Below are 16764 nucleotides of genomic sequence, written 5' to 3' on the forward strand. Positions count from 1 at the left end.
GTGGGGGATTCAGCAATGGTAATGCCATTGAATGTCAAGGGGAGATGGTTGGATTCTCTCTTATTGGAGATGGTCATTGCCTGGCACTTAGGTGGCAAGTTGCATTCATGCCACACATCTGCCTGGATGTTGTCCAGGTCTTGCTGCATATGGGCACAGACTGCTTCAGTATATGAGGAGTCGCAAATAGTAATGAACATTATGCAATCAGTGAACATTCCACTTCTGACCTTATGATGGAGGGAAGGTCATTGATGAAGCAACGGAAAATGATGATTGGGCCTAGGACACTACCCTGAGAAACTCCTGCAGTGACGTCCTGGGGCTTAGATATTTGACCTCCAATAACCATAACCATCTTCCTTTGTGCTAGGTATGACTCCAACAAGTGGAGAGTTTTCCCCGATTCCCATTTACTCCAGTTTTGCTAGGGCTCCTTGCTGCCATACGTTGCCTTGATGTTGAGGGCAGTCACGCTCACCTCACCTAGAGTTCAACTCTTTTGTCCATGTTTGGACCAAGGCTGTGATGAAGTCAGGAGCTGAGTGGCCCTGGCGGAAGCCAAAGTGAGCATGTTATTGCTGATTAAGTGCTACTTAATAGCACTGTCGACGACACCTTCCATCAATTTGATGATCGAGAGTAGACTGATGGGGCGGTAATTGGCTGGATTGGATTTATGCACGAACATATGAATTAGGAGGAGTAGTAGGCCACTTGGCCTCTTGAGCCTGCTCCGCCATTCAATAAGATCATGGCTGATCTAATTGTAACTGACGCCACATTCCCACCTACACCCGATAACCTTTCACCCCCTTGCTTATCCAGAATCTATCTACCTCTGCCTTAATATTTAAAGACTCTGCTTCCACCGCCTTTTGAGGAAGAGAGTTCCAAAGACTCATGACCCTCAGAAAAAATTTCTCCTGTCTTAAATGGGTGACCCCTTATTTTTAAATAGTGACACCTAGTTCTAGATTCGCCCACAAGGGGAAACATCCTTTCCACATCCATCCTGTTAAGACCCATCAGGATCTTACATGTTTCAATCAAATCACCTCTTAGTCTTCTAAACTCCAGCGGATACAAGCCTAGCCTGTCTAACCTTTACTCATGAGAGAACCCGCCCATTCCAGGTAGTAGTCTAGTAAACCTTCTCTGAACAGCTTACAACGCATTTACATCCTTCCTCAAATGAGACGACCAATACTGTACACAGTACTCCAGATGTGGGTCTCACCAATGCCTTGTATAACTGAAGCATAACCTCCCTACTTTTGTATTCAATTCCCTGCGCAATAAGTGATAGCATTCTATTAGTTTTCCTAATTACCTGCTGTACCTACATACATGCGATTCATGCACTAGGACACCCAGATCCCTCTGCATCCTCTCACCATTTAGAAATTTTTTTTTTTTTTTTAATTCTTCCTGCCAAAATGGACAATTTCACATTTTCCCACATGATACTCCATTTGCCAGAGCTTTGCCCACTCATTTAACCTATCCCTTTGTAGGCTCCTTATATCCTCCTCACAACTTACTTTCCTACCTATCTTTGTGTCATTAGCAAATTTAGCAACCATACCTTTGCTTCCTTTATTCAAGTCATTGATATAAATTTAAAAAAAAGTTGAGGCTACAGCACTGATCCCTGTGGCACATCAACCGTTACATCTTGCCAACTAGAAAATGACCCATTTATGCTTCCTGTTAGCTAGCCAATCTTCTATCCATGCCAATATGTTACCCCCCATACAATGAGCTTCTTTTTCCCACAATAACCTTCGATGTGGCACTTTATCAAATGCCTTCTGGAAATTTAAGTACAGTACATCCACCGGTTCCACATTATCTACAGCATGTTACTTCAAAGAACTCCAATAAATTGGTTAAACTTGATTTCCCATTCAGAAAGGGACGTTGACTCTGCCTGATTAGCTTGAATTTTTCTAAGTGCCCTGCTAGAACGTCTTTAATAATAGCTAACATTTTCCCTAAGATAGATGTTAAGCTAACTGGCCTGCAGTTTGTCCTGTTTTTTTGTATACAGGACTGTCCTGGACAATTTCCCACATTGTCAGTAGATACCAGTGTTGTAGCTGTACTGGAACAGCTTGGCTCAGGGCACGGCCAGTTCTGGAGCACAAGTCTTCCGTACTATTGTCGGAATGTTGTCAGGGCCCATAGCCTTTGCAGCATCCAGTGCCTTCAGCTATTTCTTCATATCACATGGAGTGAATCGCATTGGCTGAAAACTGGCATCTGTGATGCTGGGAACCTAAAGAGGAGGTAGAGATGGATCATCCACTTAGCACTTCTGGCTGAAGATGGTTGCAAATGCTTCAGCCTGATCTTTTGTTTTGATGTGCAGGGCTTCCCCCATCATTGAGGATGGGGATACTTGTAGACCCTCCTCCTCCTGTTAGTCGTTTAATCAGAGATATAATCTTCCTATATACGAACTTATTGTCTATACTGACACATACAAACAAACATTGTACTAATCTTCACAATGAAGAGACAAGAGGACCATCTTCAAAGTTAAAGTTTCAAGTAGCTTCGTGATTGTTCTTTGTATATATCCCTCTTCCCTTCATCTGGAAATAAATCCGACCTGACCGCTATCAAATGTGATTTCTGCCCTTTCTTCAAGCTGAATTCATCAGCGGCAAGGACTGCTGTAACAGCATGAGGTGGTAGGAGGGTTCAATGGTCTACTAAAATTTTTAAGGTTTCCTCCGTTACAGGAAATTGACTCAACTAGCTAGGCTTTGTCGTCACTGACAACAGTTGCACAAATTTACCAATATAATTTAGTCGTTTTCCACATAAAGAAGGATGCAGGAAGTTCAGAAAGGCTTAAATAGTCATCACATCCACTAAGTAAGTATGGAAAAAAATTCCCAAGTTCCTGCATAGGTATGTCTCAACTGTGTCTCACCTGGTAGCACTCTTGCCTCTGAAATGGAAGATTGTGGATTCAAGTTCCACTCCAGAACTTGTGCGCAAAAATCTAGGCTGGCACTCCAGTGCAGTACTAAGGGAGTGCTGCACTGTTGAAGGTGCCATCTTTTCGATGAAAAGTTAAACAGTGGTTCCTTCTGTAAAAGATCCCATGGCACTACTTTGAAGAAGGGCAGAGGATTTATCCTAAATGTCTTGGCCAATATTTACCCTCAAACAAGATCACAAAAACAGACTTTCTGACCATCATATCGCTGCTTGTGGGAGCTTGCTGTGTGCAAATTGGCTGTCACATTTCCTACATTATAACAGGGACTATACTTCAAAATTATTTCATTGGCTGTAAATCACTTTGGGACATCCTGTGGTTGTGAAAGATGCCATATAAATGCAAGTCTTTCTTTATAGAAATGAAAGGTGAAAAAGGAGAACATTACAAAATGTAAGCACACTGGTTGGTCCTTGAAAAAGGACACGGAGAAAGCCAATTAAGACATATAGCAGCAAAAAAGGTTTTAAGATAAAAAAAGTACTTTCTTCCTTCTAAATCCCTATTAGCTAGGCGGGGTAATCCTAACTACCAAAACCCAATTCTCTTCACTTGCCTGGCACTGAAACATTACTGATGAGTCTATGGTTCTCCACATTTGCTTTGGCATAATTTAAAAAAAACAAAGACAGAAATAATAAAAACAAAAACACAGACAGAGGCACACGCAGAGGTAAGCGATAGTAAGTGTGTGTGTGGGGGTGGGGGTCACAGTAAACCTGCTGAATTCTTTCTGAAGTCAAGTTCTCATTGGTTGCAGGACTGTGGTGTTTGTAGGTTTCTCTCTTGGATGAAAATTCATTTGATCAAAGTGGATCATTTCTAATTCACTGCTCTAAGTACAGAGGCAGAATTCTACAGCAGGTCGCATCACTTCTGGCTGCTAGATGTCTCCCAGCCCCTTCAGCTGGAAAAGCTGTTTGGTGATGCTTCTTTCTGGATGTCGCTCTCTTTGAGGGCTGTCCTTTTAAGGTAAAAAAAAAAAAAATTGTCACATCTTCTGGTAGGAGACGCTTGTGTCTGTCTCCCATGGTGATCACACAATGGGCCAGGATAAGAATAATCCTGTTATGATGTTTTCACTTCACACCTTCTTAGTTTAAGGCGGCATTCAATTTGGGAATAATACAGGATGGGTGCAATTGACACCTCTGAGCTTTGAAGGTATTCCTTTGTTCTCGTCAGACAGTTTGAATATACTTTATTCTTTTAACTTTCAGTGGCCATTTTGGAGCACATTGTTCACTTTTTAAAACAAAAGGTACATTTTTAAAAATACAAAGTCCAAGTTTGTAACACTTCAGTTTCAGTCCATAATTTTTTCATTGTCGCACTTCCTGTACGCGGGACATGATGTTACGGTATTTTCAATCTACTGAAGCTTCTGCATCTAAAGGAGTTCTGCCTCTGGCCCAATCTAAGATGGCTGTCCAGATATACTCCTCACCTGTTCTGAAGTGCAGACTGGCTTCTTTGAAAGCATTTCTTTCATACTAGGTAGGTAAACTTGCTTTTAATCAATTTCAGTTAAACTGGTAAGGTGTAAGCTGCAACTTGCCTCTTTGACAGTGAACTCTTTTTGAAATACGATTTCGCATATCAAATAACTTGAGAACAAATGTTTGCGATGATTAGCACTGTAAGCTTTCCATGTAACATGTATTTCAAAGACAGAAGAGAATTCTTGATTTAACACGCAATGACTTCTCTCCAGGAGGCTGACTGGGACACCTTGGTCTGCTCAACCACTTTAAGTGCTTCATGTGCCTTATTGTGAAGTGAAGTGACTGTTAGGTGAGCAAGTGCAATTCTTTTGTACAAGTGCAAGATTCAACAAAAAAATTGAGATGAAATGATCAGTAAAATTATTTTTGGGGTGGGGGGGGGGGGGGGTGTTGGGGGAGAGATGATGATCTTGGACAGGCACTAGTTTCTGGTCTTCCTCAAGCATCTTGGAAATTTTCATGCCCAAATGAACCACTGAACAAAGCAGCAGGACTAATGTCAGCAAAAAGCAGCATCTCTAACAATGCAGCACTGTCAACCTAAGTTCAACTCTTGAACATTCCATATAAGCATCAATTACTAGAATTATTTTGCTATGAAGAGAAATTTCCTAAGAATATAATAAAAAGCAACATGAAAATAGACCAATTAACACACATATCGACTCCACTGGAGCAAAATCATTGAAGATATATAGTGCAGCATTAAACCTATTAAAATGTTTAGATAAATCATGGGATATATCATTCTCAAACAATAACCATTATCCCAGTAATATAAGCAATCCTCCCTTGGGTCGTAATATTTTATCCTGTTTTCACCATAAAAAGAGTTCCTCGGAAACATATATTAACATTTAGTAAACACTAAATCAGCAACTTAAGCTCAACACTGAAAAAAGTTAGCAGATCTATTAACAGAATGTAACTAATAAAGGCAATGTCTGCTTATCTAATTATGCTTTTAAGCTAGTCACTATACAACTTAACAATTAGCTGCAAGCGATGGTAAATTTTATGAAAGCTTGGTTTAAAAACACAAATCAAATGCTTTACATAAACATCTTGAATATTTGATAAATTTTGCAAGTATCTTCAGAGCTTTTGTTTTCATACATTCTGTAATCAGTCACAGAAAATTGCAACCAATCTTCAATTCTACAGCTGCTCAAATTTCAACTGTACGGGATTCTGATAACTCCTGAGTAAAAAAGTAGCATGAGCAGCCTGTTAAAGTTTAAATCAGGAGGGAATACCGGCAGTTAATTAAAGCATTGCAGATCAAAAGTGGAGCAGAGCATCTACCAGGAACAGCATATGCTGCGCTCCATTCCAAAATCTTGGTGATATTTAAATGACAACTCTTTTTGATTTCAGTCCCAGGTCCCACTGGTAAGCTAATAATTAATAAAGCAGAAAAAAAAAGTGTTCCTTCAGCCATATCAGTTACATTGGTCGTGGGTCCGTGGCTAAATGCTATGGATTCTGGAGTAGCATTGAATGTTAAATTCCAGACCATTTCATTGACAAATAAATGTCAATATTCAAGGCACATACATATTTCACAAAAGTCAATTTAAAAAATCTAAAGCTGACAAAGGCTGTATTATTAGCTGCACCAAATGAAATATTCCATTGACCAAGAAGTCTTCACATCATCTGAACCCTGCCCCCCCTCCCCCCTTGAAGCCATCAGCCTTGCTCATCTGGGGATTAATGCTGTTCTACTCTCATTCAGAGCTTCTCCGGTACATTGCCATATATCCACATAAAATCCCCAGTAAAAGTTACTGCACATAAAATGCCTGTGTTTAACATTTTTTCAGCCTGAAATATTATGGTAGCTATTTTAGATCTGTAAGATTTGGCATACTAAGGCCAAATATCTTGCTGAATTTCAAACAAAGACTTTGGGAGATATGTGCACAAACCACTGAAGGTGGCAGGACAGGTTGAGAAAGTGGTTAAGAAGGCATATAGGATCTGGGCTTTATAAATAGAAGCATAAAGTACAACAGCAAGGGAGTTATGATAAAGCTTTATAAAACACTGATTCGGCTTCAATTGAAGTACTATGTCCAATTCTGGGCATCTCACTTTATGCAGGAGATGGCTTTAGAGAAGGTGCAGAAAAGATTTATGAGAATGGTTGCAGGGACAAGTGACTTCAGTTACGAGGATAGATTGGAGAAGCGGAGGTTGTTTTCCTTAGAGCAGAGAAGGTTGAGGCGAGATTTGATAGAGGGGTTTGGACATAGCAGATAGAGAGAAACAGTTCCCATTGACGGAAGGGTCGAGAACCAGAGGAGACAGATTTAACACGATTGGTAAAAGAACCAAAGGCAACAGGAGAAACCTTTTTATACAACAAGTGGATAGGATCTGGAATGCACTACCTAAGAGGGTGGTGGAGGCAGAATAAATCGTGGTTTTCAAAAGGCAATAGGATAAGCACCTGAAGAGAAAAAAAAACTTGCTGGGCTGCGGGGAATGGGACCAGCTAAATTGCTCTAGCAGAGAGCCGGCACGAACTCAACAGGCCAAATGGCCGCCTTCTGTGCTGTAACCATTCTGATTCTATGCATTGTACTTCCAGCAATACATTTAAAAGATTGGACTTTGGCATTCACAAAGGAACAACTTATGAGGTTTGAGTTTTTTTATTGCGAATATACAGCTTAATTAATGCAACTTCCAAAGAAGTATTCCTTTGTTTATCCATTTGGTGGGATTTTTAAAATGCCAACTGCTCAAACTAGCATATGGGTTGGAAACTGAGATACTGAAATCTCTCATTCTGAATTATCCATCACTTTTATGCCTGCGATACAAGCTAATGAACTCACTAGGTGGTATCAATGCTTATGACAGCCATGAAGTGAGGACGGGACCATAGATTAAACCACTAACCAGCTCCAGATTTGAACCAGACTAAGCAGATAGTCACCACGTGGAAGATGCAGGTCCTCTCTTTTACCCTGTAGCAGTGGGGGTGAGACGAGGTATACTATAGCTGGAGAACTTACCAAGGAAAAAATGTAGTTTAAAAAAAAAATAGTCACTGCATTTGTGCAACACTGTAAAAATCTACCAATTTACACTTGCATATTTAGTAGCTAAACTTCATTAGCTTCATATTTTCCCAGATTTTTTTTTGGATTCTGAATTATGTAATCATTAATCCTTCATCATGTGCACCAGCACAAAGCATTTTATGGACATCCGCCTCTTGAGATGGAAGGTGGTTGAGAAAGATTTAAAATTCAAATGAACTTCCCACTTGACTCTACAGCATACATTTTAAAGTGAGGAATCGACAAAGAATCGCTTATGTAGAAAATAATGACGAGTAAGCAGTTTGGTATCAGTGGAAGGTGGAAGTCAGTATATGGTCATCTACATTATCAATTCTATGCAGATTCGTCATTATAAAAAATGTTAGAGTTGAGAGGAAGTTTACTTGCATCTGAATCTACTTTCTTCCTGCACCCTTACTAAAATGCAATCCACTTATATTTAATCTTGACAGTCAACTGTATGGTCAGAACCACAGGTAGTCAGACTGGAGCCTGTTTTAGCCATGGCCATATGATTATCTAAAATACATGCAAAGACATGTCAAATGACTGTGTCCATATTTAAAAAAAGAACTGGAAGCAGGTTTTTAAGTATGGGTTACTTCAGAGTACTGTAATTCAGAATGAAATGAAGGACATCTTCAATTTACAGCCCATTACAAAGAACATACATAGCTTGAAAGTATGAGAAATAAAGAATGAAGTCGACTGTTTTGGAAGTACAGTGAATTACAATACTTGAAAAGCTCATATTGCAAATGCATTATGGAAGATAACTGATATACAATTAAAATGACAGGCTATCAAAAGCCCTATGTCGAGAGAACATCTTCGCATATGTATTCAAGTCACAATTTTATTGAACTATTTGCTTGCCTTCTAATGTTCAAGTAGTATTTGCGCCTTGGTACACAGTCATCATAGGGTAGGAATAGGACATAGAAAGATTCTGTCAACAAGGAAAGAATTTTTGAATGCCATGATTTGGTAATGGGGAGCCAAACAGAGGTCAGCAATGATGACCAGGCATGACTTAAAGCAGAAGAGATGCAGTTGGTAAGAGTTTTGGGGAAATTGGAGAAAAACTCAGGGTGGTCTGTGTGGAAGGCTTTCAAGTTGTTGAGCACTGAGGTAACAAGTGCGGATAAGGGTTTCAGTGACAGCAGGTGCAGAGGGCGAGCTATTCTGCAGAAATAGCCAGTTTACTGATGAATAACGTGGGATTTGAAGCACAGCTCGAGTGGTACATCTTCTGGTCCAACCAGAGTAAACAGTGAAGGAGGAAGTTGGAGCCAGGAGCACGTCTATTAAGATTTAGGTGGAAGCCCAAGAGAATGACTTTGGTTTTTCTGATGTTCAACTGAGGAAAGTGCAATTGAGGAAAGTTCTAGCTCATTCACAAATTGATGTTGGAGGGATAATCTGATAATACAGCAAAGAACATTGATTAGAGATGCCTACAAGTTAGAAAAATAGGTATAATGTGCAGAAAGGAAAAATGGCAATGAAGTGCAAAAACATTTGCAAGGAAACAAGGAACTTGGATGCATATGAAGAGGCGATACTGCAAGGAACCCTGAAACAAATACATTCAATATTAAGTATGCTTATCATACCATTTCGATGTAAACAGGAAATCAAGATCCTGAAGTGGTAACTTCCATTGATTTCAGTACAGCTCTTCAGTTCTAACCAGGGAGGTTAAGTTTAGGTAGAAATACACATTCTAGGAAAATCCAGTGCTGCAATTTTTAGTTTCGTGCAAGTTCATACTGACCTAAATACACTCAACGGTCGATACCAGAGGCCACAGATTTAAAATAGCTGACAAAAAAACTAGAGGGGAATGTAGAGAAATTTCTTCACATCCAGGGTTATTGAGATCTGGAATGCATGACCTGAAAGTTTTGGAATTGGATTTCACAGTAGCTTTCAGAATACAATTGGACATGTACTAATTTGCAGGGTTTTGGGGAAAAAGTCCACACAGGCATTATGGGCCGAACGACCTCCTTCTAAGAGTCAGTTTTACTATAGGTCCTCTCCAGGTCACCTGCACCCACATTTCTACAACAGTACTATACTCCTTCCCTCCCAATGAAATTTCTCCTCTCTTCAAAGCAGGTACTGACTCTTTGGTGGAACGCAGCTCCACAACCATCTCATCCTTACATTTGCACAAGTGAAAGCAATTCATTGGTTGTAAAAGCCTTTAGGATGGCCCAAGGATGCGGTAACACAACATAAATGGAAGGTTCCTTTTTTCAGACTAAAATAAAGCATGTTTCACAAAACAGACATCTGAAACCTAGCTTATTCACATTTATTTCACTGAAGCACTGCTAATTTATTTGAACTAATTAGGTTAGGAGCAACACAAACACTCAGATGCATATTTTACAAAACATTAAGTTCTCAAATAAAATTTGCTGATGCTAAACATTGCTGATTTGCTTAAGGAGATCATGCAGTAAGGGCCCCCCCGAGACTCAGCATTTAATAGTGCAAATGGCACTAGGCCAACATAGGGCCTCGTGAGGAAAGATGCTTTTTAATTTATTCGTTCTTGGGATGAATCACTGGCAAGACCAGTATTTATTGCCCATACCTAATTGCCCTCAAGAAGGTGGTGGAGTCATCTTATTGAACTGCTGCAGTTCATGTGGTGTAGGTACATCTGCAGTGCTATTAGGGAGAGTGTTCCAGGAATTTGACTCAGCGACATTGAAGGAACAGCAATATACTTCCAAGTTAGGATGGTATATGACTTGGAGGGGAACCCATGTCCCTGTCCTTCTACATGGTGGAGGTCACAGGTTTTGAAGGTGTTGTTGAAGGAGCCTTGGCAAATTGCTGCAGTGCGTCTTGTAGATGGTACACACTGCTGCCACTGTGGAGGGAGTGAATGTTTAAGGTGGTGAATGGGGTGCCGATCAAGCAGGTTGCTTTGTCTTAGATGGCGTCGAGCTTCTTGAGCATTGTTGGTGCTGCACTCATCCAGAGAAGCAGAGAATATTCCATTACACTCCTGACTTGTGCTTGTAGATGGTCAAGAGTCAGGAGGCGAGTTACTCACTGCAGAATTACCAGCCTCTGATCTGCTCTTGATGCTATAGTATTTATATGGCTGGTCCAGTTAAGTTTCTGGTCAATGACTATGCTTCAAAAAAATAATCCATTAGATATCAACAGCTTTAGGAATTGAGATATGTTAAGTAGCAAATAAATGTAAATTGACTCTTGATATGTGAAATTACATATTGAAATAAATAGCCTGCTGAAACCATTTTCCTTCAATCTCTTTCTCATCCTCACCCCCCTCCAATTTTACTCTGTTTATGCTTCAGAAGGCCTCTACTAACTTCACTTGAGAGCTTGATGCAGATTTCAGGTGGCAAAAAAGTTAAAAGGGGGGATAAATTGGTGCTAGCACCCGTTTTCCCACACACAAAATATGGGCAAAATAGACCAATGCAACATCCCAGAACCTGCACTTATGTTGCAGGCAATACCAGATTGGAAAAGGCAACTTTGCAGGCATCCACGGCAGCCACCTAAAACAGGCCTCAGGCTCATGGAAATGATGGACTTAATGCCCATTTCAAAACCTTACAGCAAGTGCACAGGGGGGCGCAGTGGTTAGCACTGCAGCCTCACAGCTCCAGCGACCCGGGTTCAATTCTGGGTACTGCCTGTGTGGAGCTTGCAAGTTCTCCCTGTGACCGCGTGGGTTTTCGCAGGGTGCTCCAGTTTCCTCCCACAGCTAAAGACTTGCAGGTTGATAGGTAATTTGGCCATTATAAATTGCCCCTAGTATAGGTAGGTGGTAGGGGAATTGAGGGAAGGTGGGGATGGGGTAGGAATATGGGATTAATGTAGTATTAGTATAAATGGGTGGTTGATGGTCGGCACAGACTCAGTGGGCCGAAGGGCCTGTTTCAGTGCTGTATCTCTAAATAAATAAAGTTCTACAGCACCCAGGATTTCCAGCTCTAAACATTACTTAACCTGTGGCCTTCAATTGGAACATTGGAGGCAGCCACCAAAGTCTAATTTTAAAAACTTATGTAGAGCAAGAGGAGTGCTCCTACTGGCTTCACACCATTACCACTACCTCTCAGTCTCTCCTCCACTCACTCCCACTCCTAACTGAGGGCTGCTGCCAAGAGGCAGCCGACCCAAATTAGCCCAACGGAAATCAGCGAACCACTTCTGCAAAATGCGACAGATGCTGACAGCTCATCACATCTATTAAAATGCAACCAGAGGCCTAATTTCAGGCGAACTTCGGGGCTCCAGTTTCTGGTGTGTGTTCCATGCATGCAGACATTTTGTCTGAGAACAGCCCTATATCAATTTCTACCACAGAGTGTTCTAATATAGCACGATTAAAACTGCAGTGAAACCAGTCTCAAATACACTAAAAGACAAGACTTGGCCAATTTACTCCATTGCTTTGCCATTCTAAATTGTGTGCACTTATATTAACCTAAATAAAGGAGAAGAAGCTGTTCATGCTTCTCATTAAAAACCAACTAGAAATAGAGAGCAAATCAGCTATTTCAGCATTGATTTTTAAAAGACAAAAAAGAACTATTCAAACCAGTTACTATTTTGTATTTTAATCTATTAATACAATACTTTCAATCCATGGGTGTTTAATTAGTTTATGTTGTAGCTTCTCAGAGCATAAACAGAAAAGAAAATCCATTTTGCAATTCTAATATTGAAGTAAATCTGCTGTTAATACCTCAGATGCACTTTATTGGATGTTTAAGAATGTTATAGCATGATTTAAAGGATTGACTAAACACACAACACAAAACTGACACCACAGAATAAAGAAGTTGATCCACTAATTAGATTGAGTTGCACAAGCCACATGAACTAAAAATGTCTAAGTTAATAAAAAAATATATCAACAGGTCCTATATGTGTCAGTGTTGTTGAAATGTAGTATTGTTTAGAGCTCTAATGCCATGAGCTAGAGCAGTAGGATGCATCTCCACTTTCACAATGAGTTTGAGAATGGAGGCCAGACACCCACTACCTGCCAGCTGACTGACTGGAGCTTCCTGAAACTGTATAGTATGCGACAGACGTTGTGATCAGACTCATGATGCTCATCCCCTGCCTGGACAAATATGACTTATGGAGGTGGGCAGCTAAAGATATGTGAAAACCAAGTGCAAAAATCACAAAGAAAGACTCTCCTCACCTGCCTGCTGCAGTTGAAAAACTCCATCACAAGTCTGGATAGAACATCTGTGGGCCAGATGCTAGCTGAATCAAATGATTTTTGGTCTCCAGACTAGCTCTTTTGCCTTAATCGAATACCACTGTCTGCAGTTGTGGGGTCCGACATTTACAGTTTTCCTAAATTTAAAAACTCTCTAAACTTTGAAAAACTGGCCAACTCAAAGTGCTGAACTGACTTTATGTTTTAGTTTATTTTAGAGATACAGCACTGAAAAAGGCCCTTCGGCCCACCGGGTCTGTGCCGACCACCAACCATCCATTTATACTAATCCTACACTAATCCCATATTCCTACCACATCCCCACCTGTCCCTATATTTCCCTACTACCTACCTATACTAGGGGCAATTTATAATGGCCAATTTACCTACCAACCTGCAAGTCTTTTGGCTTGTGGGAGGAAACCTGAGCACCCGGAGAAAACCCACGCAGACACAGGGAGAACTTGCAAACTCCACACAGGCAGTACCCAGAATTGAACCCAGGTCGCTGGAGCTGTGAGGCTGCGGTGCTAACCACTGTGCCAGAGTACAAAAATAGTATTGCAACAAAAGTATGCAGAGACACAGAACCCGCCTCTTGTCAATTTCCAATCTTGTGCACTGGATCATGATGCAATATTCTCAGGCCTAAATCAAAAACAGAACGATGTCACCCTTAAACATGTGGCACTGCACGTCATTCAGTACATCTTTAATTTTCTATCGAATAACTGCTTTTTCAGACAAAATATTATGCCATTGCTATAAATACAGTGGATGGTAATATAATTGTTACATAAGGCAACTTCCAAAATCCTTACAATATATTTAAACAGACAACAAAATCAGAACTCAGTGATGCCATTGATTCTCTAGACAATGGAAAAGCCCCTGGAAAGGACGGCATTACTCCTGAAATAATCAAGAGTGCCAAGCCTGCTATAATCTCAGCACTCCATGAATTGCTTTGCCTGTGCTGGGATGTGGGAGCCAATATCATCACCCTCTATAAGAACAAGGGTGACCGCGGTGACTGCGACAACTACCGTGGAATCTCCCTGCTCAGCATAGTGGGGAAAGTCTTCGCTCGAGTCATTTTAAACGGACTCCAGAAGCTGGCTGAGCACGTCTACCCTGAGGCACAGTGCAGCTTTCGAGCAGAGATCCACCATTGACATGCTGTTCTCCCTTTGCCAGCTACAGGAGAAATGCCGCGAACAACAGATGCCCCTCTACGTTGCTTTCATAGATCTCACCAAAGCCTTTGACCTCGTCAGCAGACTACTAGAAAATATATGTCCACCAAAACTAAGTATCATCACCTCATTCCATAACAATATGAAACTCACAATTCAGCATAGCAGTGCCTCATCAGACCCCTTTCCTATCCTGAGTGGCGTGAAACAGGGCTGTGTTCTCACACCTACACTGATTGGGATCTTCTCACTGCTGCTCTCACATGCGTTCAAGTCTTCAGAAGAAGGAATTTTCCTCCACACAAGATCAGATGGCAGGTTGTTCAACCTTGCCCGTCTTACAGCGAAGACCAAAGCACGGAAGGTCTTCATCAGGGAATTCCTCTTTGCTGACAATGCTGCATTAACATCCCACACAGAAGAGTGTCTGCAGAGACTCATCGACAGGATTGCGGCTGCCTGCAACGAATTTGGCCTAACCATCTGCCTCGAGAAAACGATCATGGGACAGGACTTCAGAAATGCTCCATCCATCAATATCGGCGACCATGCTCTGGAAGTGGTTCAAGAATTCACCTACCTAGGCTCAACCATCACCAGTAACCTGTCTCTCGATGCAGAAATCAACAAGCGCATGGGAAAGCGTCCGCTGCTATGTCCAGACTGGCCAAGAGGGTGTGGGAAAATGGCGCACTGACACGGAACACAAAAGTCCAAGTGTATCAAGCCTGTGTCCTCAGTACCTTGCTCTACATCAGCGAGGCCTGGACAACGTATGTCAGCCAAGAGCGACATCCCAACTCATTCCATCTTTGCTGCCTCTGGAAAATCCTTGGCATCAGGTGGCAGGACCGCACCTCCAACGCAGAAGTCCTCGAGGCAGCCAACATACCCAGCATATACACCCTACTGAGCCAGCAGCGCTGGAGATGGCTTGGCCACGTGAACCGCATGGAAGATGGCAGGATCACCAAGGACGCATTGTACAGTGAGCTGGTATCAGGCCCACCGGCCGTCCATGTATCCGCTTTAAAGATGTCTGCAAACGCGACATGAAGTCCTGTGACATTGACCACAAGTTGTGGGAGTCAGTTGCCAGTGATCGTCAGAGCTGGCGGACAGCCATAAAGGCGGGGCTAAAGAGTGGCGAGTCAAAGAGAGTTAGCAGTTGGCAGGAAAAAAAAGACAGAAGCGCAAGGAGAGAGCCAACTGTGTAACATCCCCGACAACCAATTTTATCTGTAGCGCCTGTGGAAGAGTCTGTCACTCTAGAATTGGCCTTTATAGCCACTCCAGGCACTGCTTCACAAACCACGGACCACCACTAGGCGCTTACCCATTGTCTCTCGAGACAAGGAGGCTAAAGAAGGTGGTGGATTTTTTCACCTTTAAACACTATGCTGTAAATTTAAAAATCAATCTATTTCAGAATTGAAAATGCACATGGGCAGAGCTTTCAGCGAATCCTTTTTATGGATATCTGGAAAATTTAGATTTTAATTACATAAAAGTTAAACACAGAAACAGCCCAGTCACCCCAAACAGACAATGTAGGTGTTTCCTGACCAAGCAAGTAGGCCTAATCACAATTAGTCATCCTGCTCCCATTTTCCTTCACTTACTTTTTCCTCATCCACCTATCCAATCTTGAATGCTGACATGTTTCTGCTTCCATCACTAATCCTGGAAGTGAGCCTCAACTTTTGGTGAAACTTCTCCTGCCCTCTGTTTTAAATCTTATTTAATCTATGTCTCCCCGTTCTAGACCCCTCAACTACTGGAAATTGCTTCTAACTACCTTGTTCCATCCTTTCATAACTTTAAATCATTTCTAAGAAATTGCCCTGTAAATGCATTATTCCAAAGATGACCTGCTTTTTCAAGATTTTATATTTTCTCAAACCGGGCAGCTTCCTGATGTCTTGTATCCTATCTAAATCTCAATAACCATTCTACAGTGTGCAGCCCAATACTGCGCACAGTACCCTGAAGTCTTATTGCTTTATACAGGCTCATCATTAGAGCCATAGAGTCGTACAGCTTAGAAGCAGGCCCTTCGGCCCACCGCGTCCATGCTGATCATAATGCCTATCTATACTAATCCCACCTGCCTGCATTAATTCCATATCCCTCTATGCCTTGCTCATTCAAGTACCTGTCCAGATGCCTCTTCAATGTCGCTACAGTTCCTGCCTCCACCATCTCCTCAGGTAGCTCATTCCAGATGCCCACTATTCTTTGTGCGAAAAATTTACCACTTTGATCCTCTTTAAACCTCCTCCCTCTCACCTTAAATCTATGCCTTCTAGTTTTAGTCAACCATGGGAAACAGACTCTGGCTGTCTACCCGATCTATGCCTCTCATAATTTTAGATACCTCTATCATGTCCCCTCTCAGCCTCCTTCGCTCCAGGGAAAACAGACCCAGCTTATCCAATCTCTCTTTATAACTCAAGCCCTCCAAACCAGGCAACATCCTTGTGAATCTTTTCTGCACCCTCTCTAGCTTAATCACATCTTTCCTGTAGTGCGGCAACCAGAACTGCACACAGTACTCCAAATGCGGCCTAACCAACATTATGTACAACTGTAACATGACGTCCCAACTCTTGCACTCAATGCCTCGGCCAATGAAGGCAAGCATGCCATACGCCTTCTTCAACACCCTGTCTACCTGTGTTGCCACTTTCAGGGAAGTATGTACTTGCACCCAAGGTCTCTCTGCTCAACG

At 41.7% G+C, this 16764-nt stretch overlaps 1 protein-coding gene across 4 annotated transcripts in view; it reads right to left on the reverse strand.

Annotated features, from left to right (window-relative positions):
- The window catches only part of LOC137355500 (AP2-associated protein kinase 1-like), a 103840-nt gene that overhangs the window by 70446 nt on the left and 16630 nt on the right, over positions 1–16764 (reverse strand). The gene's annotated exons all lie outside the window — the stretch shown is intronic.

Source organism: Heterodontus francisci, chromosome 42 (genome assembly GCF_036365525.1).
Source record: "Heterodontus francisci isolate sHetFra1 chromosome 42, sHetFra1.hap1, whole genome shotgun sequence".
Classification (NCBI taxonomy): Eukaryota; Metazoa; Chordata; class Chondrichthyes; order Heterodontiformes; family Heterodontidae; genus Heterodontus; species Heterodontus francisci.